The sequence below is a fragment of the Danio rerio genome, chromosome 17 (assembly GCF_052040795.2).
Source record: "Danio rerio strain M-AB ecotype USA chromosome 17, GRCz13ab, whole genome shotgun sequence".
NCBI lineage: Eukaryota > Metazoa > Chordata > Actinopteri > Cypriniformes > Danionidae > Danio > Danio rerio.
Window position 1 is genome coordinate 36,180,691 of NC_141037.1, and position 23,219 is coordinate 36,203,909.

Here is a 23,219-nt window from a genome sequence, read left to right on the forward strand (position 1 = left end):
TAAAAAATTTTAAATTTCTTCATATTCAACTTCACTTTCCGAACGCAGGCCTTCTTAATATCATTCACATACTGAACATCTGCTAATTGAACTCTATCAAAATCAAATTTAAAGTGTCTTGCTGGCATCAGACTGATAAGTCTGCATATCTAATTGTGCTTAATTATTACTTTTTTAAACTCCACAGATAACAGATGAAATTAGGAGAAATGAGAGACTCTTATTAAGTAACTTTGATGAAGGAATTACAGAAAGTGACTCATTTAATCATAATTTTCTCAATTTTCCAAAAAAAAAACATAAGCTCTAGGACAGACCAGATGTTAAACTGAAATCATTATTAATATATTATTATATATTTTAATCATACAGCATATTATTGTAAGAGGAAATAAGTTTTGAAGATCTGTGAAATATGTAGATCATAAAAAAAATAAGATGCTCTCTTTTTCTTTTCTTTTTTTATAAGTGCCTACAGTTAGCACGTGCATCAATTACACAAACTATAGAATAATAACTCTACTTTCATATTAGTACAGTCATATAACAAGAAAAACTGGCACATCACTGATATATATAAAAAAGTGTGAATTTATTAATGTGTATCTCACGCTTGTCACACACCAACCCACTGACTTTTATGAACTTATGATGTTTAAGACGGTGGACCTTTGAACATAAGGGTTTGTGGGAACCTTTTGAAATAACATCCTGTAAAGCGACTTATCTTATCTGCACCGCCATGCATTTCAAAGGTTTACATGTTTATTGTTGTGTGCCCAGAGAGCAGTAAACTGTGTGGGCTTGTGTGTTTATAGAGGAATAATTGCAATTGTACCATCGCAACTGCTACCTTTACCAACATATCAAACATTCCTCTGCGCTTCTTCTTATCGTTTTTGGCCTCTTTCAACTTATAAATATGACTGTTTTATCAAAGGTAAACATGTTTTAGAACTATTGCAAAAGTTAGCAGTGATATTTATTGTGTAAGTGTAACAGAATGCTGTTGAGGTGTACTTTAGATATGTGCAGAGCTAATGTGTCGTACATTTAATAATTTTAGCACATCATCAAAAAGGGAATGCTTCCAAAACCCCATGTTGGAATAGTTAATCCATTTCATGCGTGTTCAATAAAAAAGGTTAGGAGAGGTTTTTATTCAATGTCAAAGATTTTAGTAATTTATTGGAGACAAATGAATAATTCGATTTACAGAATTCTGGTATCCTCAATGCAATGCAAATGTTGCATTTAGGAGGTGCGCAACAAATTTAATTTCATGATTCACATTTTTAAACGTAGCTGTTATTAACAGGTGGAGTTTTGTGGAATTCATTACTTGTCAATTATTCTCCAGTCCTCCATTGGCCGCACCCATACATACATCCTCTTTTTCCACAAATTCTCTACACAACATTAAAAACATAGAACTTTTTTCAACTGCACATATTCTGTGTTCAGTTGTAACACATTTCTGCTGACAGGAAGTTTCACTGCTAAGCTTAGGTTAAAAACAGTCAGGCCTCTGCATTTCTATCAGCTTCATCTGCTTCTGATGAAGCAAATATGTTTCATTACTATGCGCGCAAATCACACTCAACAGAAGAAGTTCGGTTAATATATTACATTTAAGCAATTTAAATAAAATTGTTTAATGAAAAGAAAAAGAGACAAAAATGGCAAAAATATATATATTCATTTTTCTACAAAACCTATGGTATACACATTTTGTATATTTAAATGCTATTAAATTTGTATTCATTATATTTATTTTGATGTAAATAAACAGTGTCAAATCCCACTTGAGATTTCAGAGATGTGATTATGCGACAATTAGGAAAACTGTTATAAATGTGCCCAGGACCATTTGCAAAGGATATGAATTGAAAGTAATTCAGTTGCAAATAATGTTATTGCTCTTGCATATTATATACTGTTGCAATTTTCTTTTTAATTTCCCTGTATTCATTTATATATATATATATATATATATATATATATATATATATATATATATATATATATATATATATGTGCTTTTTTCTTTTAAAGTGTTGGTTGCTGATGCATGAAGCAACATCATTAATGTTTTTTTTTTCTGAATAAAAAAGTCACATACATCTTGGATGGTCTGAGGATGACAATATATATTTTTCGCCTCCATTGATGTTGTTTTTTAGGATGCTAGCTACTGCCAGCGTTTTTTGACGAATTTTACTCTATACTATCTACTATCTATAATATTTTCTGTCATAAATATATCAGGATATCATGTCTCTCTCTCTCTCTCTCTCTCTCTCTCTCTCTCTCTCTCTCTCTCTCTCTCTCTCTTATATATATATATATATATATATATATATATATATATATATATATATATATATATATATTAGCGCTGTCAAAATTGACGCGTTAACGCATGCGATTAATTTAAAATAATTAACGCGTTAAAAAAATTTAACGCAATTAACGCAGGTGCAGGTTTTTTTTTTTTTTACTTCCTGTTGTGGTGGACGTGTGTTCAACATGAAATAAATGTGGATAAGACCAAGGAAGCACTTTTTGAAGGCAAGTTCCAGTATAAAACAATTAGTTGCATCACAGGTTATCCAGAGTTTCATGCAATTTCGGGTGTTTCATTTTTAACTTTCGACATCTGTTGTAAGTTGATACCGCATAGTGAACAGAAAGAAAATCCTCCGCATTTCGTGACTCGGCGTTCCTGTAAGGTAAGGTTCCTTTAAAGGCTACACGGTAGAATTTTAATAGGAGTATTATCTTAATCATATTAAAATCGGAGTATTGGTGTCTTATGTAAATGTACTCAGAACGTCTGGTGAAGTCGCGAGCTGTCAAAGACAGGGCATTACTCTGCCTTTCAGCATGAGCCCTCCAAGTTAAGCGTGTTTCCTCATTAAACGCAACGAAAGCATATGCTTTGCGTTGTTGTGTCAGAATCCTTGTGAAATACAGTAATACTTTAGGACGCTTAGTTTAAGCAAATTTGATGAACGCGATCATGCGTGTTGAATCTGAGGGGAGTCGCTCCAGTATGGAAGGTCGTTGGGGCCAAAACGTCTGCAGAGCGTTCAGTGTGTGTCTGTCTGTGTGTGTGTGTGTCTGTGTCAGGGGTGGAGTGAGCGACTTATCTGAGTAGGGGCGAGAGGGGTGTGCAATGTATTTAACGACTGCTTTGCAAGAAATTATCTTTCATTTGTGGGCATTTGGGAGTCTCTGTGCACTTGCGGGATACTCTTAGCATAGTCATACTCATAAGATAGTCTTAGCAACTGGATGAATGTAAAGGAGGATTAAGCAAAATTGTTTCTACTCTATAACTAATATTCTCAACTCACAGCAATAAAACTTTACAATGAGTGCAACAGTGTGTATTCTATAGTTTATTATAATTTTTCATTTTCCATATCTGCAATTCCTGTATTTTGGCATTTTTTTTGCGGTCCACTTAGAATCCAACATGGAAATCAATGTTTTTTTTATATTGGCATTGATTGTTTTGAAATTTAAATGTCATTAACATGCCTGTGTTTTCATTTCTGTAATAAATATGGCTGTCAAGCCAGGATCTTGATGGTTTATTGTGGGTATGTTGTTTACATGAAGAAATCTGTGTTACAAGTTAAACAAAAATTATATTAACCAATAATATTTTAAATTAAAATATCTTTTGTCTTGCGTTTACATTAATTTGAAATTTAAATAGCCAAAATTACAAGTTTCAGTATTTTAAATGCGATTAATCGCGATTAATTTTTTTTTAAAGGTGCGATTGATTAGTTAATTTTTTTAATCGATTGACAGCACTAATATATATATATATATATATATATATATATATATATATTTATTTATATATATATGTATTTATTTATATATATATATATTTTTAATAGCAGATAGGTTTCATCAAAAACAACCATTTTTTACAAAGAAAATGCTGGGGGGCTGAACATTGATGATGCAAGCTGAGACTGCATATCTCAGTGATGATGTGATGGATTTTTCATGTCCATCAAGTCATGATTAGTTGTATACTTCTACATTTTTATATTCTGTCTGATCTAGACTTTCGTTTTATCATTTGATCTGATCTACACTGATTGTCTTTGTTTTCCTTACCCAGGACTCATGTGCTAGAGCTAAAACGTGTCAATTGCAGGTAAGTTTTGTCTAATTCATTCATTTTTCTTTGCCTTAGTCAATTATTCATCAGGGGTCGCCACCGCGGAAAGAACCACCAACTTTTCCAGCATATGTTTTATACACAGCGGATGTCCTTCCAGCCGCAACCCAGTACTGTGAAAAACCCATATACTCTCATATTCACACACATAATGATAATAATTCATTCACTACAGTCAATTTAGTTCACCCATTTGTTCTGACCACATACTGTATTTGTTGTCACCACAAATAAGAAGACGAGTGCAGATAGAAAATATATATTTATTTTAGCTCATTTTACTAAACAAAATGTTGTTAGCTCTATTCAGATCATGGCCTGACTCCAGGAAAATAGGCGACTCTGTCTGCAGCCACAAAAAAACATCCAAGACTCGATGTTTATAACAGGGAGAACTGAACATACACCGCTGTTTCCAATCCCAGACTGTGGGGGAAACCAGAGAACTGACAAAGACCCACACAAACACTGGGAGAACATGCAAACTCTACACACAAATGTCAACTGGCCCAGCCAGGACTCGAACCAGCAACCTTCTTGCTGTGAGGCAACAGTGCTAACCATCGAGTTGCCTATCGTTGTTTCTCAATTGATAATACATCTAACAGGTTAACAGAAATGTTTAATTTAGTGAACTATCCCTCTAAGCCAGCTAGTTTATAGCTTATTTTCAGTGGTAATGTAAGGCAAATTGATATATTGAGTGAAGGTAATGCATAGCTGATCCTGCATTTCTTTACACTGTCCACAATAACAACATCTCCATCCTTATCCAAACAGCGGTTCTTTTTCCTCATCTCCAACCTGCTTGGAGACTCGAGTGAAACGGCCTTGGATTCTGAATCTTGGCAGGCTCTCAGAAAATTAAATTTAATATGGGGATGTGCGCAGTGGGGAAAAAAAACATCAATGGTAATTGGAACGGAAGGATCTGGGTGGGGTGGTGGGGGTTCGCAGAAATTGAGATGTTGTCACCCAGTCGTCCCTATCATCGCCTGGGCACTGAGGAAAAGCAATTAGGGAGTCAGAGGAGGATGTCAGGGATTTCTACGCAATCCAAGGGAGCAGAACGCAGGGCAACCAGGGGGCCGCGGCTGCTCATGGGGCGCGGAGTAATTGGGATGGGGGGTGACAGATTGAAATCATTAAAGCTTCGTGTTTGTTTAACTGTGCTTTTGCGTTTAATGAGTAGACCTGCCTATTAATTTCCACAGTAAATCAAGATTCTTCGCCTCCACGGTCACACTGGTAGTATTGCTTGCATCAAAAAAATGTAACCGATCCTTTATATGCTTGGAGCCGTTCAGGGATCAGATGCATTTATGGGAATCTTGGACTGGTCCTTTTACAATGCGAATAATACAATAGGCCTAATGGTGGAGTCGTGGGCCGCAATGTGCTGCATTTCAAGGACATCCCCTGGCACAACACAATGAGATTAATACCAGTCTTTCTCTCGTTCTAATGAAGGCGTGCAGAGATTAAAATGGGCCAGCTCTGATTGATGCAGAGAGCTGCGGAAAATTAAAAACTTCCGACAATTCGGGGGTAAACGCATTTGGAGACCATTCATCAGTTCCTTTTTCCCTGTGTCCAATAAAGTTGGCCATATCTCTCCATGGCGCTGGCCTCCCAACCATCATGGCCTGAATCAGATGGTAGATTACGTTCGACTGAAAACCGCCGTCCCAAAGGCTCTCCGCTCCCGCCATCGAGAAAGAAGAGAAAAGAGGGAGAAAAAAAATCGAGGGGAGTGAAAATGACTGTGGCTCGGCAGGGGGGCCCATGCTAATGAACAGGTGGTGTGGGAGAGGGAAGGTTAAGCCCGTTCGGGTGGGTGTCTCTGGAACCCCGTGCTGCGTGGACAGATGTGCGGACGGGCGCTCCTCATCCCCCGCCTGTTCTGCCAAGCCAGTAGCCTGTGTTCAAAATGCTCTCATTTATCCCTCTTTGTTCTTTGTTATTTTTGGACTGGCTCACGGGCAGCCAAATTGTGTCTCTCTGAGGAAAATCACGTCTTCTCGTCTCTATCGCATTTGTTCTCCACCATGTGTGTTGCGGAACAATGTTGCAGAATTCTGCGTGACACTTGGCTCAATGTGACAATGGTGTAAAAATGTGGATAAAGAACCCAATATGGGCTTTTGTTCCTATTGCCAAGGAGCTTAGAAAGCCACGCTCAGCGCAATAGTGCTTGAAGCGAGGGTTGTCACGTAAAGACTTTTGACCTCAGGCATGAGAACAGGAAGTGGAAGCTTAAATGAAGCAGCTAAACCTTCTAGGGATGGGACGGCTACATGATTAGCCAGATTTAGATAGTTTGTGGCAGTAAGTCTATGCTAATTAGCATGCTAGTTATCCTTTTAGACTCGTTTCATGGTAACACTGAAAAGCATTTTTGAATTCTTCCCTTTAAAGTATAAACTCTAGGGCCATATACTGTAAAAACAGGCATCTTTAAATGTTGCTTAGCACCTCACACAGCATTTTTAGCATTCTGTCACAATTCTTGCATTTTTGAGAAGCTATGTCAAGCAAACATTGCGATGGAAAAAATAAAATAAAATCATGAAATCTCTTTGCTCCCCTATTGTGACATAAAGTGAAATGGCTTCTTGAGAGAGAAAAAAAATGTAGGGCAAGACTTGATTTTGTCCATCGGGAATTGTTTGGATTGCGGGTGTTTGCTAATTGCTGCAATCTCATATGAGTGACAGGTTGCTGGAGGATGGAAACTGTATAGATAAAGCAAGGAATAACTGGCATATTTTCCTGTTGGATTATAATAAAATAATTCACACTCTGGGTGTTCTGCTTATACTTTGTTTACCACATGTTCAGATCCTTTATTTAAAAAAAAAAAAAATTGTCAGACTGTTGTGCTTAAAATGCTCTTGTGTGGTATTGTATGGTATAGAACTAATTTATTCGGCTTCCCATCCCAATTAAAAAGGTCATTTTAGAGCTAGTAACAGACGCTTGAGCCATTAAAGGCAGACAAATGCAATTAATAACACGATTATTAAAGCAAGAATAGATGATTAGGCATGGGATTTAGCATGTGTGAATTACCTGAGTCTGTGCATTAGTGTTTGGCAATAGTGTCTCTACTCATAACAAAAATCTATGTTTATCTGTTTCAAGAAAGTTGCCATTATTTCCATGCTATGAGAAATGTCATATGGCTTTTAACTTGTAACTATGACACTCCTCAGTGTTTTATTTTGATTTTTTTATTTATTTAAAGGCTTTAAGGAAGACTTAAAATCACAGAAATGATTTAAGCGAAGTGATACGTAACTGTAATTCATCAAAGATCCTACTGAAATTACCTTACCTGTGTGTTTCTATAAAAAAATACAAATATTTGCTAACTTAGAAGGTTTGTCGATCATGATCAAACATTCAACATCCATGTACTCTAACCATTTATAACAAACTCTGCAATGATCCATTACAATATAAAACACACAATTTTATACTTTCCAGCCTTTTTTTACTCACCTCCCATTTATTTGAACACTGTATGTCTATTTCTGAACACAAACTTACAAAAAATAACTGTCCAATTGGGGTGATCTTAGGGCTGCATGATTCTAACTAAAATGAGAATCATGATTTTTTATTTTTTTGCTTAAAATCAAGATCACTTTTTTCTCACGATTTAGTAGATGTAAAATATAGATTGAGTATTATATTATTATTATTTTATATAATATAAGTATTATAGTATATTATTGTAATTTCTCAAACATATAGTAAGATAAACAATAATAATATTATGTCTATGTGTAGGTCTACTGTTGGTTAAAATGCTCAGTTTTGTATAGACTTTCAATTTGTCCTGGTTGTTAATTCACAGTGAAGTGATGACATCAGAATACAACCTTTCATAATTCTGAAGTTAAATGATTATGTTTGAGACATATGCTTGCAATTCGTCATTGACAACATCATTAGACCATTTTTAAAAATGATACATTTGTCAATATCAGATTTTCTCCTGCAATATATTTAACATTATATTGGCTAGAGTATTTATACTGACACTGTTACATGTTTATTCTCATTGACAACACTTCATGTGTGCGCTTATGGTTTCACTTTCATTGCCGAATGCACTTATGTCGTGGCTGTGATCACTCTGAGAATAAAAAAAACAAACATACATGTAAATCATATCTCCCGTGCGGCTCCCAAATGATCACTGAACGTTATTTCAGCACTTGATTACTTGTTTTTGCCTATGGAGGTTCTGTTCACTTAAGTAGACACGGGCATGCACATCCTCTCTGGTAAACACACAACTCATGGTCATCTCACGTGTGATTTTGTGGTCGTGAATACATTATTACATAAAGAAAGACATTACATTGTTGGGTGAATTATATATAGGGCCAGTCTGTGGACATGTGTTGCTATTTCTGCAGAGAATTTTGTTAAAAATCTGCTAATTAATGTGGAATGATTTTAGAAGTATCGTAACTAAAACCTTAATATATGAAATAAAAAAAAATACCTTTTTAACTTTTATTTAGTGTTTACAATGCAAATCCAATTAGATGCACTTTATTCGATAAAAATGACAGAAAATATTACTTTACAACCTGTATTGTAAAAAAAATCATATGAATATTTTTATATTAATCAATAACTATACTTAATTATTCATTAATGCTTAATATAAATTTTTAATTAATTACACTGCAACTATTTAAAAACTGAATAAATCTAAATTCACACACATTCACTCAAGTAAATAAACACAACCAATGATGGGCTTAAAATCTGCGCGCAAAGATTCCGTGTGGGCCTAATTATACCTTATAAATACAGTATGTGACTTTCAACACCATTTGGAGGTGTCCACGTTGCTGAGCAACGTACTGTATATAAAACAATGTAAAGACTTGTGTGAGTGGCTTTATGTTTCTCTTCTGACCTTGAAAATATAATTGGCTGAATCGTAGAAATGGTGGATTAGGATTTGGGAGGTCGAATCAAGATTGTGATCTTTTTTTGATTATTCGTGCAGCCCAAGGAGAGATGAACGTGGAAATTGAAATAAGTATGCTGGCGTCCTTAAGAGACAGATCATTCTCAATTAAAAACACATTTTAAGAATAATTTGGAAAAAAAAAAAAGTTTCTTTGGACTTCACTGACTTTCTTCAGACTAAAAGAAACAAGTAAAAAAAAAAAGTCATACAAATTTGGAACGACAGGAAGACGAGTATATTTTTGACAGAATTTAAATTTTCCTCAAGGCCAAATAATCAGCTCATCATTCAGGCAACCCACAAACGAAGCAATTCTGAAAACAAATAGTTTGGCACTGTTGGACAGTTAGAAGCTTCAGCAGGTGTCACTTCAAATAAATCCAGTCTTTACGTTGTGATTGATTAATCAAAACGCTGAAGTTTTGTGGTAAAACTGGCGGTTGCCTCAGCTGCGGAAAAAAACAACTGTCTGAACGATGAGAGATACTGTGATCAGATGGGGAATCAGACAGCGTGAATGTGAGTCAGGGTGGAAATCACCTGCTTACTGCTGCTGTCTCTTTAGCTTGCCTGAACGCTGCACCTGCCACCACGACGGAGGAGGAAAAATCAGTTAACAGAGTTACAACTCCTCTCAGAAGCTCCCACCACTGCTCCTCACATTACCCTCTGAGTCAGGCTACTGCCAGTTTTGCTTTGACACACTTTGACACACACATGCATTAAAAGAATGCTCGCCACAACAAGCTGAGCAAATGACAACTTGTAAGTGTGTCACACAATAAAAAAACAAAGAAAAAACGGTCAACCCAAAACTGCTGTCACCATTCTTTTTTCGTTATTTTTTGGCGAGCAAAAGCAAGGCTGGAGGTCAGCGGGGATTTTTGGTAATTTTTTTTCTTCCGTCGCCTGACACCCACTCAGCGTGCCCGTTCTTTGAGCGAGGCGGCACGGCCACCTGCTTGCATTGTGGCCGGCAGCTTTGGAGCGCGGCAGGGGGGCCTGTAGGGACGGCCGAGCGCGCAACATGTTCCGGCGAGTTTGTTTGGAAACCGGCGGGCTGGGCCAGTGCGCTGATCAGGGGGAGGACGAAGCCAAGCACAGCTGACAGACACGACACGCCTACTCTCTCTCTCTCTCTCTCTCTCTCTCTCTCTCTCTTTCTCTCTCCCATTCCCTCTGCCTCTCTCAACAAACACCTCGTTTACATCAGCTTCAGAGTTGCCAAGTCTGCTTAGAAAACGCCACTTTGGGCTTCTCTTTTGTGTTAAGTTGTGTTAAAAACTGTGGGTCGTGGGTTGTGTGTTTTTTTTAAGGGGGGCTCAAAGGCACTAATTGCAATAATATCCACTTTTTCTGCACATGTCCTAATTATGGGAATGCCCCTCCATTTTAAGGAACGTTGTGTTTTGTGATTTATTTTTGTTATTTAAGTTATTCTAACATCAGTATCAGAAGCTTATCTTTTGCGTTTGCTGTATCCCCTACAGTACAATAATAGTCAATATACAATTTATGATATTGCTGTGTGAAGACTCATTTTGAGTTTTTGGAGTTAGTGGTCTGCTGAAAGTAATTTGTTAATTCTAATAATTTTGGTTTTATTATTCAATAGATAAACTGTGAGGTACAGTGGCAGACAGAGCTTAATGTGCTGCAATTTAAAAATACTCATGTGTAACCCCACCGGCTCTACACCACACCGTTACAAGCTGGGATTGAACCTTTCACATGGGAGTCAGCTGCTCTAAGGAGGCTAAAGACCGTGACCTCTCATGAGGTCAGAGGAGTGAGGTTTACCTGCACAGCACTTCACTATCTGGCCTCTACCACATTAATGCCCCTAAACTTCACTACCATTCGGGTCACGGCACCAATGATCTAACTGGCCACCTTCTGCATGGGAGTCAGTTGCTCTAACAATGAGGCTAAATTACAAAAAACGCCAGCAAATTAAGAAAAGATCTTCATCCGTTTGACAGCACAGGTCCTGCAAATTCTCACAACACATACATATAAAAAATGCGCTGCATTTTCTCACAATGCAAATAAATTAATGAAACGCGCTGCATTTTCTCACAAAATAGGAACACAACAGAAATGTTTCAAGGGGACCCAAAAAACGTGACAGATGCCACTGTACCATGACTATTGCTCAGTGACGTTGTGATCTTTAAAAGGTGAGGTTTTTTTTTTTTCTTTTTTTTTTAATGTCCCGATTCTCGTGTTTAGTAGTATAGCCTAAATAGCCTGGTCTGTAATGTTTTAGGGTCTCCTTAAAACATTTTCATTGTGTTGTCAAAAAATGCAGCACATGTGCTGTCAAACTTATCAAGATCTTAATTTGTTGGAATTTGCTTTTTTTTTTAATTGCACCTGTTTTCTTAAATTGCAGCACAATAAGCTTTCTCGACCACCGTAGTGAGGTGAATAATGACACCTCCTTAAACCCAGCTTTTAAAAAATTTTACTGCTTATTTACAGTTTAATGGGCATTGATTTCAGAAGCATCATGTGGTATTGGCGAAAGAAAAAAGGATAACTGCTGTAGAGTTTTCCCCCCTGTCCTATCCTATCGCCTACATTTTTATTGTCGAATTTTGTAAAAAAAAAAAAATAATAATAATAATAATATATAAAATTAATAAAATGTGTGGCGACGCAGTGGCGCAGTAGGCAGTGTTGTCGCCTCACAGCAAGACGGTCATTGGTTTGAGCCTCGGCTGGGTCAGTTAGCGTTTCTGTGTGGAGTTTGCATGTTCTCCCTGCATTCGCATGGGTTTCCTCCGGGTGCTCTGGTTTCCCCCACAGTCTAAAGACATTCGGTACAGGTGAATTGAGTTGGCTAAATTGGCAGGAGTGTTTGAGTGTGAATGAGTGTTTATGGATGTTTCCCAGAGATGGGTTGCAGCTGGAAGGGCATCCGCTGCATAAAACGTGCTGGATAAGTTGGCGATTCATTCCATTGTGGCGATCCTAGATTAATAAAGAGGCTAAGCCCCAAAAAAAGAAAATGAATGAATGAATAAACTGTGTAATGTACAGTACTAACCACTATATAGTGACTTTTATTTCATTATAAATAATAGGCTATATAATGAGGTGACCGGAGATTACAGAATAGTGTGTCACCAGCTTTTTTGATTTCACAATTAGTTTTTTTCTTTTTATTTGGCAAAAATAAATCAGTTTTTTCTTAGTGTAATCAATAATGAGTAACGTAATAGATAATGATCAATCTGATGACAATAAATAATGTAATGACTTTGGGTTTGTTTTTGAAGCTGTGGTGATTGTGTATTTGTCTTGTGAGTGTTGGCACCACTGATCAGCTTTTTTCTCCCTTTTTTTTCCTTCCTCTGCTCCCCACGCGCTCCCTTCCTCCCTGCAGGGGTCTGAAATCACACTTTAATTGCCCATTCCTTGCCGTCTGACCGTCACCACATTTTTTTGTTTTTTGTGTCCCACAGGTGTGATGTCATCACTAATGGCCCAGGCAGAGAGTGCAGGTAAATCTTTATGGTCTCATTATCTTTGTGGTTTAACTGACAGGAGCGGCCCACCTGAACGAGTCTCAACACTCCCCTATGACTAATTTACAGTCGGCTATATATTACTGTGCCACTGCTAAATGGTCCGCTGTGGGAGCGACATGACCAACTATTCAAAAACAGCTCTCATGTGCCACGATGTCACATAATTACGATAGTAATAGTGTTGCTTCTCATTTTGATAATTTATGTGAACATGTAGTTATCTTGTCCCAGCGGTCCGTAAGGAGAAGTTTTATTTTGTTTATAAAGTGCTATTCATGCATAATTCAAACATGAATGGGAGTATATACCTGCAATATCACAATATTCTGCATAAAAATGTATGCGTGTTATTGTTTTGTAAAGTGTTGTGTGTGTGTGTGTGTTTTTTTATTTTTATTTTTTATTTTGTGCATTAGACAAATGGAGATGCATATTGGACAGTTGGAGGTGTATATATATGTGTGTGTGGATTTCCGAAATTATTCATACCACTGGCAAATTCTGACTTACTTTTTTTAAATTACATTGATTCATTTATTCGATCATTTTCCTTTGGCTTAGTCTCTGTTTCAGAGGTTGCCACAATGCAATGAACTGCCAGCTATTCCAGAATATGTTCTAAGCAGAAAATCCCCTTCCAGGCTCAACGCAGCACTGGGAAACATCCATTTACACACATCTTTGAGTGAAAATGACACAAGCTTTTCCCCAAAAGATAATATGATGATGTACTAGAGCAGGGGTGGCCAACTCTGTTCCTGGAGAGCCACCTTCCTGCAAAATCCCATATCAAACACACCTGCCTGTAATTATCACGTGGTGTTCAGGTCCTAATTAATTGGTTTAGGTGTGTTGGCCACTCCTGTACTAGAGGCATCATTGTGGAATTTAAAGTAAAAAAAAAAATATATATATATATATATATATATATATATATATATATATATATATATATATATATATATATATATATATATATATATATATATGTGTGTGTGTGTGTGTGTAATTTTTATAGAAATTGGGATTTATAAATCACCTGAATGCTGAATAAATATAAGCTTTCCATTAATAGGCTATGAATGATATTTGGCTGAGGCACAACTATTTGTAAATCTGAAATCTTTAAAAGATTTAAAAAAAATAAAGTCTAATCTATGTCTTCAGCTGTCTAACTGAAGTGCTTACTCCCAGGGCCATTTAAATCGAAGTTGATATTTAGCCGCACCATGTTGGTATTTCTTAACATCTAATTTTTATGAGGTGGGTTGTTAGCCCAAAGACCAACCACCATTCTGAAGAACCAGGACATAATCCAATCCACTACAGACAATTTTGCTTACCCAAACCATTCGACCGAACCAGTGACCTCCTTGCTGTGAGGCATGCTGTGCCACCATGCCACCAACTGAAGTGCTTATCAAAGTTAATTACTAATCAAAAATTAAATGTTTATATATTTACAATAGAACTTGAATATATTTATGGAACATGGTCTTTAGTTAATATATTAAGTTAATGGACTTTAGATTTTTGACATAACCATTTTGATCTATGCTATTTTTTTTTTTTTTTTTTTGGCCTTTTCGGTTCAATGTAAGACTGGTTTTGTAGTCCAGGGTCACGCATCTCTCTGTGTGTGTCTGTGTATGCATAAACTGTTATCTATTTTTTTTTTTTATCATTGTTCTATTTCATTTTTAGTTACTTGATTACTTAGTTAACAGGTAAACAAGATTTAAAAAATGAGGAAAATGTCATTTTGACAGTTGACAGAAATAAAAATTGCCAATTAAAATAGGTAATACCCAATAAATCTGTCCAAGATGGCTAACAAAACTGTTGTACTACAATTAATATTTAATTTAGTCCTGATAGATAATGATAAAATGGTTTAATGGTTTATCAATTTAAAGAAAGTCATTAATGGTTTTAAATGATTTATGGAAAGTGAGTTAGAATGCTTTTATGGTATAGAGGCTCATGTGATAAAATGCACAAGGAACAGCCACAAAACAATTACTCTGTTATTTTTAAACATGAGAGCATGCATGTTTTTATTGTGATGGTTAGACTTTATTCATTTAACAAAAAGTTTTAGTTTATATTAATATTTGTGTTTGTATGTATGTATAGTATGTAACCGTGGTTTCAAAAATTAGATTGAACGATCAGAAAATGCCTTTATAGACCATTCCTCAGGAAAATAATCCGCTTGCTAGGTGTGACGTCACGTACTGCAGCTTCCGGGTCCAAGCGCCTTATCAAACAGTATGCGGAGACTTAACAAATGGTAATAATAAATGTTTACAAAGCAATGTAATACTTTCGAAAATGGCAATATATTCATGCCTAATATCAGATGGCCAGAAAGTGATTATTTTTTATAAATTGTTATTATTGGTGTCAGAGATGCAGTGTCTAGAGACTGTTGTGTACACCCTGATTTTACAAAAAAAAAAAGACTTTAATGTGTGATATGAGTAAAAAGTGGTCATAAATAAATATTTTCTCAATTCAAATGAGTAGCGGCTTGGACACGGAAACAATATTTCATACGTCACGATATGTCATGACTTAACTCTATAACCTTAACCCAAGCCAAAATGCTTCTTATTACCAAGTGTAAACAGGGCCTACTGTATGAACAACATCTAAATTAACTTCATTTCTGTTAGGATCTCGCAGTTTTTTTGCAGCACACACAGAACAAGGCACTAGGCTTTCGGAACAGAAAATATATCTTCTTTAAAATGCACGCTGAATGAAAGCAAACACCTCACACAGGCTTTCTGATGCTTTGAAAAGACAAGCTGACTTTGCATCTGATCTCCAGTCGCAACCTTGAAACGGAAACTTTCCATCCTGCATTATGTAAAGAGTGACATTCAAACCATCACTCTTCAAATGTCACCGCTGATGCCCCCCTGATACACGCGCTGGATTGTCAGCGCAGGTATTTCTGATACATCACCCTCTCGTGTCACATCAGTCACTCTGTCATTTCTCAGCACATGATCAGGCAGAGCTTTTAAATGCCACCTGATTACGCCCACGGTAAAATTGTGATTTCGCTCACCATAACAATCACTATGCAAACACACATGCACATCTAAACATAACACTTACATTTATTCATTTATCAGGTGCTTTTATCCAACGGGACCTACACATAAGGGCTATAGAGGCAAGTCAAATTACCTGAAGAGTTATTAGACTATGTAGATGCTGTTATAAGTCTCTATTATTCTAGCACAGTAAACATAACACATTTTAAAAGAAAGAACAGATCAAAAATTAGAGAGATTTAGAATATATTAGACTGTGCTAAAGTTGTAAAATCAAATGTTAACAAAAAATGTGTCTTTAGACTTTTCTTGGAGGTCATTTTATACCTAAAACTCGCCAACAGGTCAGTTTTTCAGGTCAAATTTGCCCATGCACATGATAGATTTTTAATACAGCAAATGAATGATTAATTGAATAAATAAATACAATGTCATTGCATAATCTCTCATTGTCTTCATAAGGTAATGTCTACATTCATTAAATGATTATTTTTAGTCACCAGGACATTATTTGAGTCAACCAGGTGACAACAACCATTCAAGACATTGATCTGCCATCAGACTAACCATCACTCATGTCATTTGGTGCCTCCAATACATGTTTGGCATTCATAAATCACCTTCTTTTATCCACCGAGACTAATACTAATCAATGCTATCTCAGTATAGAATGCTAAAATATAAGCCTCAAAAAATTGAAAATTAAGTTGTAATATGAAGTTAAAATGATGGCCCTAATAAGTAAAAAATCTGGCATTTTAAATCTGGTTTTATCTAAATAATAAAAACACCATTTTAGAAAATGTAATGGCTGAGAGACTTTATTGTATAGTCTAGATCAGATATGCGGCTGGCCGAAAGTGCAATATGCACATTAATATAGCAGCATTTTTTTATGGCACTGTATAACAATAGTTAATATTTTTATTGTACTGTGATGGTTGGGTTTAGGGTTGGGGTGAGAGTAGATGTTAAAAAAAAAAAATTGGGTAATTTAATAGATGATATAAATAATATTCGGTACAACTACTGTTTTTGCGTTAACTGTGACGGTTGGGTTTAGGGTTGGGGTTGGGGTAGGTGTTAAAAAATACTATTTATTGGGTAATTTAATAGATAACATAAATAATACTTGGTACAACTGCTTTTTTTACGTTACTGTGATGGTTGGATTTAGGGTTGGGGTGGGGGTAGGTGTTAAAAAATACTATTTATTGAGTAATTTATTAAAATAAATAATAATCGGTACAACTACTGTTTTTACGTTACTGTGACGGTTGGGTTCAGGGTTGGGGTGGGGATAGACGCTAATAAAATACAATAAATGGGGAATTTAATAAATAATAAAAATAATTCTCATTAACTTCCGGATGCAAACGTATCTGATCTAGCAACAACCAACCAGATTTCATTGAAAATATGTTATGTAAATTTGAAAAGCTGCAAAAGGTTACATTTATTCATTTGTTAAAGATTAAAGTCCTAACTGCAAAACAAAAGCGATTACTAATCCTAAATAAATTTGACCCTCGACTTTACGTAAAAAGTCAAGTAAACCCATGCATTGTAACCTGGAACTGTTAAGTTGACTTAATTTTATAAGTTTAATTTCACTTAATAGTTTACTTAATCGTTTTAGGGCAAAATGTTTACTCACTTCACTCAAGTAAAGTCAACTAATAATTTTTTTCAACTGTTTGAACATGATTTTGTGTCTCTTTGGGATGGTACTGTAACAAAAAGTACCATTCATTAGCAAAACACAAGGTTCTGGTGGGCACAATCGTCATTCAGGTAAAATGGTGCTGAGCTAGTGTTTGGCTTGTACACTGTGAAAATTTTTTTGGCAGACTTAAATTCAGTAAATTTAAGTCTATAGAACGTATGTTATGTTAAACTGACCTAAAACAGCTTGCGTAACTTATAATATTATGTTAGAACATGATAAACTTAGTTTAATAAGCTACATTACATGAAAACATTGTTAGCACTAATTGATCATATGATTTTGTTACAGTGTTACAGTGTAGGCAAATAACAGAGCCTTGAATTTAATGCAAGAAGCATACAGTAAGCCTACACTGTAGAAAACGGTTTGTTTTAGTTTTTTTTTTACAATGTAGGCTTATGTTTCTTGCATCTAATTCAAGGCTCTTACCAAACATTGGCTCGGCACCACTTTACCTGAATGACTATTGTGCACACCAAAACCTTGCATTTTGACAAAAAGTCAAGACAAAAAATATTTTTATGCTGCTTAAACTTATTTTAATAAATTAATCAGATTTCAACTAAAGTTATACTAACCTAATATTTTAATTCAGTTTAATTTATGTTAGCTGAGATGATTAGAAAATTTGATTAAAAAAATGTGATTGTCAGTAAGAACAACAAGAATGCTACAGTGTAGGATTATATGACCTGATGACCTCTAGTCATTTATAATAATTGTGGAGGTTCCTGTGATCCTAATCCCATCCAAATCGGCCATGTCTGTAATTTGTAAACAAAACATTCCACCGCAAAAGACCTGCCATATTTTGCAGTACACATTGGTTCTGTGCTGATATAATAATAAGTGTCGTGTGAATCAGAATATCAACATCATCCAGGATTTAATAAGTTGTATAAGAATTTGTTTTCTGTGTGCCATCTTTTACAAAGAACCGAGGCTGTGCTGGAGTGTTTTGATACACCATACAATTATAAAATAAAAAAATGTAACCATCAGAATAGTGAAAACAAAGAGAACAATTATTTTAGATGGAAATGAATTGCACATAGAGCTGCATGCGGATTATTATTTTGTTTATTATACTTGTTTCTGTTTTACCCATCTAATCAGACCACATAACACCCTGACATCACCTTGACTGCAGTCAGTAAAGTCAGTGAATTCAAGTAAAATCAAAGGCTTCACTTATCCTGTGCCAATGAAATTCCGATGTGGAGAGGTAATATCAAAATCACACAACCTCCCCAGGTATTGATAAACCTGTGTGCATAGGGGTATGGAGAATAATTGTTACGTTTATATGGATTTCGGTAATTGAAATATTCTAATCTAAAGCAATATTAAGAATACTGCTATCCATGTAAATGTACTGACTGTCATTTTGAGTCAAAGCTGCTGCTGTTAGGACAGTAGCTTATAGGGCAGTGAAATAAGTGCGCGCACGAGAGAGAAAGACAGAGAGAGAGAGATTAGAGGAAGCCCTCTAGGGGAAAACACCTGGCCAGCAGAGGCACGGGCCAGAGGAGATGAAAGAGTGAGAGAGAGCAGCTTTTTGATACTCCTCTTCAAAGCCGTAACAGAAGAGAAAGTCTCCCGGAAGACTGCTCTCACCTGCTATATCTGGCGCAGCAGGCTTCCGGAGTGTTCTGCACCACACAACTTTTTTTTTTTTTTTTTTTCTTTGCGTAGAGCAAGGTCTTCCTCTTCCTCTACTTTTTCTTTCTCTTCTTTCCTCTACAGCAAGGGAAATCACCCTTTTTCTGCATTTCAAATGAATGCTTAAAATAGCGCGAGCACTCGAGGTATATGAGATGGATTCCCTGCAGCGCTTTTTGCTAGATTTCTGAAAAGACTTTGTGCTAAAAAACAAATCTATTTTAGAATGGTCTCAATTTTTTTAACTCTGTAAATTCTATTCAATATTTTCAGCAATTGCACCTTTTTTTATTATGTTCCTTTTAATATAGAAATACAAGATTATTTGATATGCAACAAACAGAATGAAACCAAACAAAGCAAAGAAAAACATAAAAATAATATAAATAATAATAATAATAATAAATAGACATGATAAGGACATGTTATTTGTAATGATATAACTGTAATATAATATCTCACCAAATCAAACCAAAGAGAATAAAAACAAACTGCATAAAAACAAACAGACCTGAAAATTAAATTTTAGGTCACCAAACCGAACAAAGTAAAAAAAAAATAAATAAATAAAATAATGAATGATTGAATATAAGCAAAGACCAGATAATTACATTACTTAAAATCCATTTATCATACCAAAAAAAAAAAAAAGATGTAAGATTTAGTGTTCATATTTCATGATTAGGTATGAGTAGCATTTGGTCATCCCAAAATGACAGTTGAGTTTAGGCATTCGATTTTGTGCCACGCCTGCTTTTAAATGTGCATTTTTTAATTCATTGTTTGACATAATATCAACAAAAAATGAAGAGAGGGTGGGGCATAGAGTAGCTCCTCCCCTTTAAAAAACAGCCAATAGCATTTCGTTTTTATCACAGCTTTGCCAGTAAGAGTGGTTGACCTGAAGCGCATCAAATGAAAAGCAAATGAGATGCATCTTGAAGGAGGTGGGGCCTGTTAGATCTTAGAGAGCATTTGATTGGTCAAGATTTGAAGGAAAACTAAAGTTTGAGGTGACAAAAATCCATTTGACAAACTGCAAACTTTAAATCAGTTTTATATTTTCTAAACACACATTTTGTCACTGTTTTGAAGCACACTAGCTTATAGATATCTTCAAAACTATTAGACTAAAACTAACATCTAAAATTGTTTCTTTTAAGCCACCTCTATCAGGGTTCTGTTTTTCATACCTTTTTTAAATGATATAAGATAATTTGACAGAACCTGAATCTTTTAATCTTGATAACTGATCTCACGCTAATTTGGTTCTTCAAAGAAGTTTGTGAATCAGATTAAAATGTCTGGATGAACTGATCTGAGATCACTGCATGTGTTGCGAAGGACAGATCTATCGATACTTGAAATTATGATCAGCAATGCAACAGTTGGCTAATGGCACAGCAGCATAATGACATCATCTGATTAATATTCAATTATCCATGTGAGCAAAATTACATAAAATTCGTAGTAAACGGTTTTTTAAATATGATACGCAGTAACTGTCAACGTCATGGACTGCAAGCTTTACACTTTCACGTGAACAGAGTGTATTGCAATTTATTTAGCTTTACATTTAGAGCAGATTTTCTTTATTATAGTAGCCTAGGCTTATTTAAGTTTATTATTCAGCATAAAGAATAACTGGCTGTTTATAGTTAATTTGAATCAAAAAAGCATTTTGATATCGGTTAAGGTGTCTGCAACTTTTGCGAAGCATCAAATCACAGTCATATTAGCTGCCAAAACGCGCATGACTGCATAAATTATTATTTCTCTAAATAAAAAGTTGAATATTGGTCATGTCTATTATCATACACAAATTGTAATAAAAGTGGTGCCTAAAATAGTATACTTTTGTGTCTAAAAAGTCTATATTAATAAATATTTTCTTTGGACCCCTTTGTAGATATATTTAACTATTTACTATTTTCCCAAGTGTATAAAACTACTACTGTAAGAAAATATTAGAATTCAGTACATACTTTCAGTATTATCTTTGCTTGAAACGATCCAATTTAATCCTGTTTTTATGAATTAAGCCTGCTAATTGAGTAAACCACGCAAGAGGAACGGACCCAGGGCTGAAACAAAACAAAACAAAACAAAAAAATAAATAAACAAAACAAAACAAAAAAGAAACACACCTAAAAACTAAACCAAAACTAAACAAAAAACAACAAAACAAATAACAAAAACAAAACAAAACGGAGTGACAGCATTCTTTGACATCCTATCAAATCAAACCAAAAAAACATACTTGATAAGTGCTTTGATGATTTACAAAATCAAACAAAACAGATCAAAACAAACCACTTTGAATAGTTCATCCTTTCATATCTCCAGTACAAAAAAGTACCCAGCCAATTTTAAACCACTCGTCCAAACCAGAAGACACACACACACACATACATACACCTATCTTCACACACACACAACCAAGCTTGTTAAACATTGAATCTACTTTTGTGTCTCATAAGTGATAAAGCTTAAAGCGGCAGGGGGTGTGGGGGGAAATAGAGGTAACATCTATTATTGCTTTTTTTTCTCCTTTCTTTCCTTTCCTTTTCCTTTTCCCCCTGTTCGTAAGCCTGCGAGGCAAGCCAATTATTGCACAATCTTACTTTTTTATTGTTCCCAGCTGCTGAAATGATTTCTAAATGTCAGTAAGATGCAACATTTCCTGTGGAGTTACTGACAGTAATCACTTCCCCTCCCAGCGTTGCAGTCTTTAATATGAATACACTAGAGCAACCCGCCCTCTACACTTTACACAAGGCCTTCTCCATTTTCTTTATTGGATTCCTCTCTCTCTAAACCCAATCACGCTAAACACACACACTGCATCATTTTCTCATTGAGTGACTGCACCTCCTGGCACATTCTGTAATAATAAAGCTTCCTGTGTCGATCTGTTTCTACATTGCATTTGTGTTCGCCGAGACCCCCGTATCATGGCGGGGGGCTTTTAGGATTGATTACAGCCCTTTGCTGATGGACGCCCACTCTCTGTAACTCTTTCTTTATTTGGTTGTCATCAAAAAAGTTGTAGGAAAAAGCGCAGTTATGGAGTGTTCCTGAAGTTGTAAGTTAATTGGTGAAAAGGGAAGCCTCTGATGGATGTAAATGGAGTTGTGTGTGTAATGTAGTGGCTGGTTGATTCAGACCACACCGGTGCAGTGCAGGCTGGGAATTTGAACAGAGCATGAAAGTGGGTAAAAAGGAGAAACATAATAAGACATTGGTGCCTAGATTGTGAGAGATGGAAAAGGGATAAGGTTATGGAGCTAGTGTAAAGCTTATAAAGCTATTTTAAAAAGGGATTCAAATATTCACTCTCAGTGTAATGATGTTTTGTTTTGTTTTTGTTTGTTTGTCAGGATCTATAAAATGGGTACCACTTTATTTTGATGGTCCATTTAAGTATTAGTAGACTGTCTGCTTAACAGTCTGCTCCTTCAACAGACAATTAACTGACTATAAGAAACTTTGCAAGTACATGTGAACTTACACTAACCTTAACCACAACCTTAAATGAGAATTAGTTGGTGTGTTGATGCAATGTGACTTAAATTCAACAAAAAGACCATCAGGGCCATTTACTGGGACCCGTGCCCCAGTAAAAATCAGCATTGCCCCAGAAAATGCTTTGAGATTTGATTTACATTATGTACAAGTGTATTTATTAAGAGTGGTAATACCAGAATAAAGGCGTTATTCTAAATGCAACTGAACCGGCGCTGGTTGAAGCAGTGTAGTTTAATTAAAAAGCAAACTGTGCATTTGCGCAGAAAAAAAACATGCCTGCGCGCCTCACGCAATGCTCCTGCTTGACACTGATTTGCTGCTCTGCTCACTGTGTCCCGGTTGCACGCCGTAAAAATAGGCGTGCTGCTTAACCGCCGTTCATACGTTGTGAAACCAGCGTAACAGTCTTATATGCAGGGTGTCGGCAAGCAGTGAGTTTTGCAAGTTGACGAAATAAGTAAAAAAAATGGTGGTGATACAATCTTATTTA

At 35.7% G+C, this 23,219-nt stretch overlaps 1 protein-coding gene and 1 long non-coding RNA gene across 10 annotated transcripts in view; one reads left to right on the forward strand and one right to left on the reverse strand.

Moving 5' to 3' along the window:
• The window catches only part of LOC147833132 (uncharacterized), a 230,364-nt gene that overhangs the window by 36,946 nt on the left and 170,199 nt on the right, over positions 1-23,219 (reverse strand). The window lies entirely within an intron of this gene.
• The window catches only part of LOC137488125 (uncharacterized), a 58,497-nt gene continuing 37,754 nt past the window's right edge, over positions 2,477-23,219 (forward strand). The window contains exons 1-4 of one of the 2 annotated variants that reach the window (XR_015513629.1): positions 2,478-2,571; positions 2,670-2,732; positions 4,148-4,183; positions 12,677-12,715. This is a non-coding gene — a long non-coding RNA (uncharacterized LOC137488125). Of the gene's footprint in view, positions 2,572-2,669; positions 2,733-4,147; positions 4,184-12,676; positions 12,716-23,219 lie in introns of both variants that reach the window. The other variant, XR_015513630.1, reaches the window with a different exon arrangement.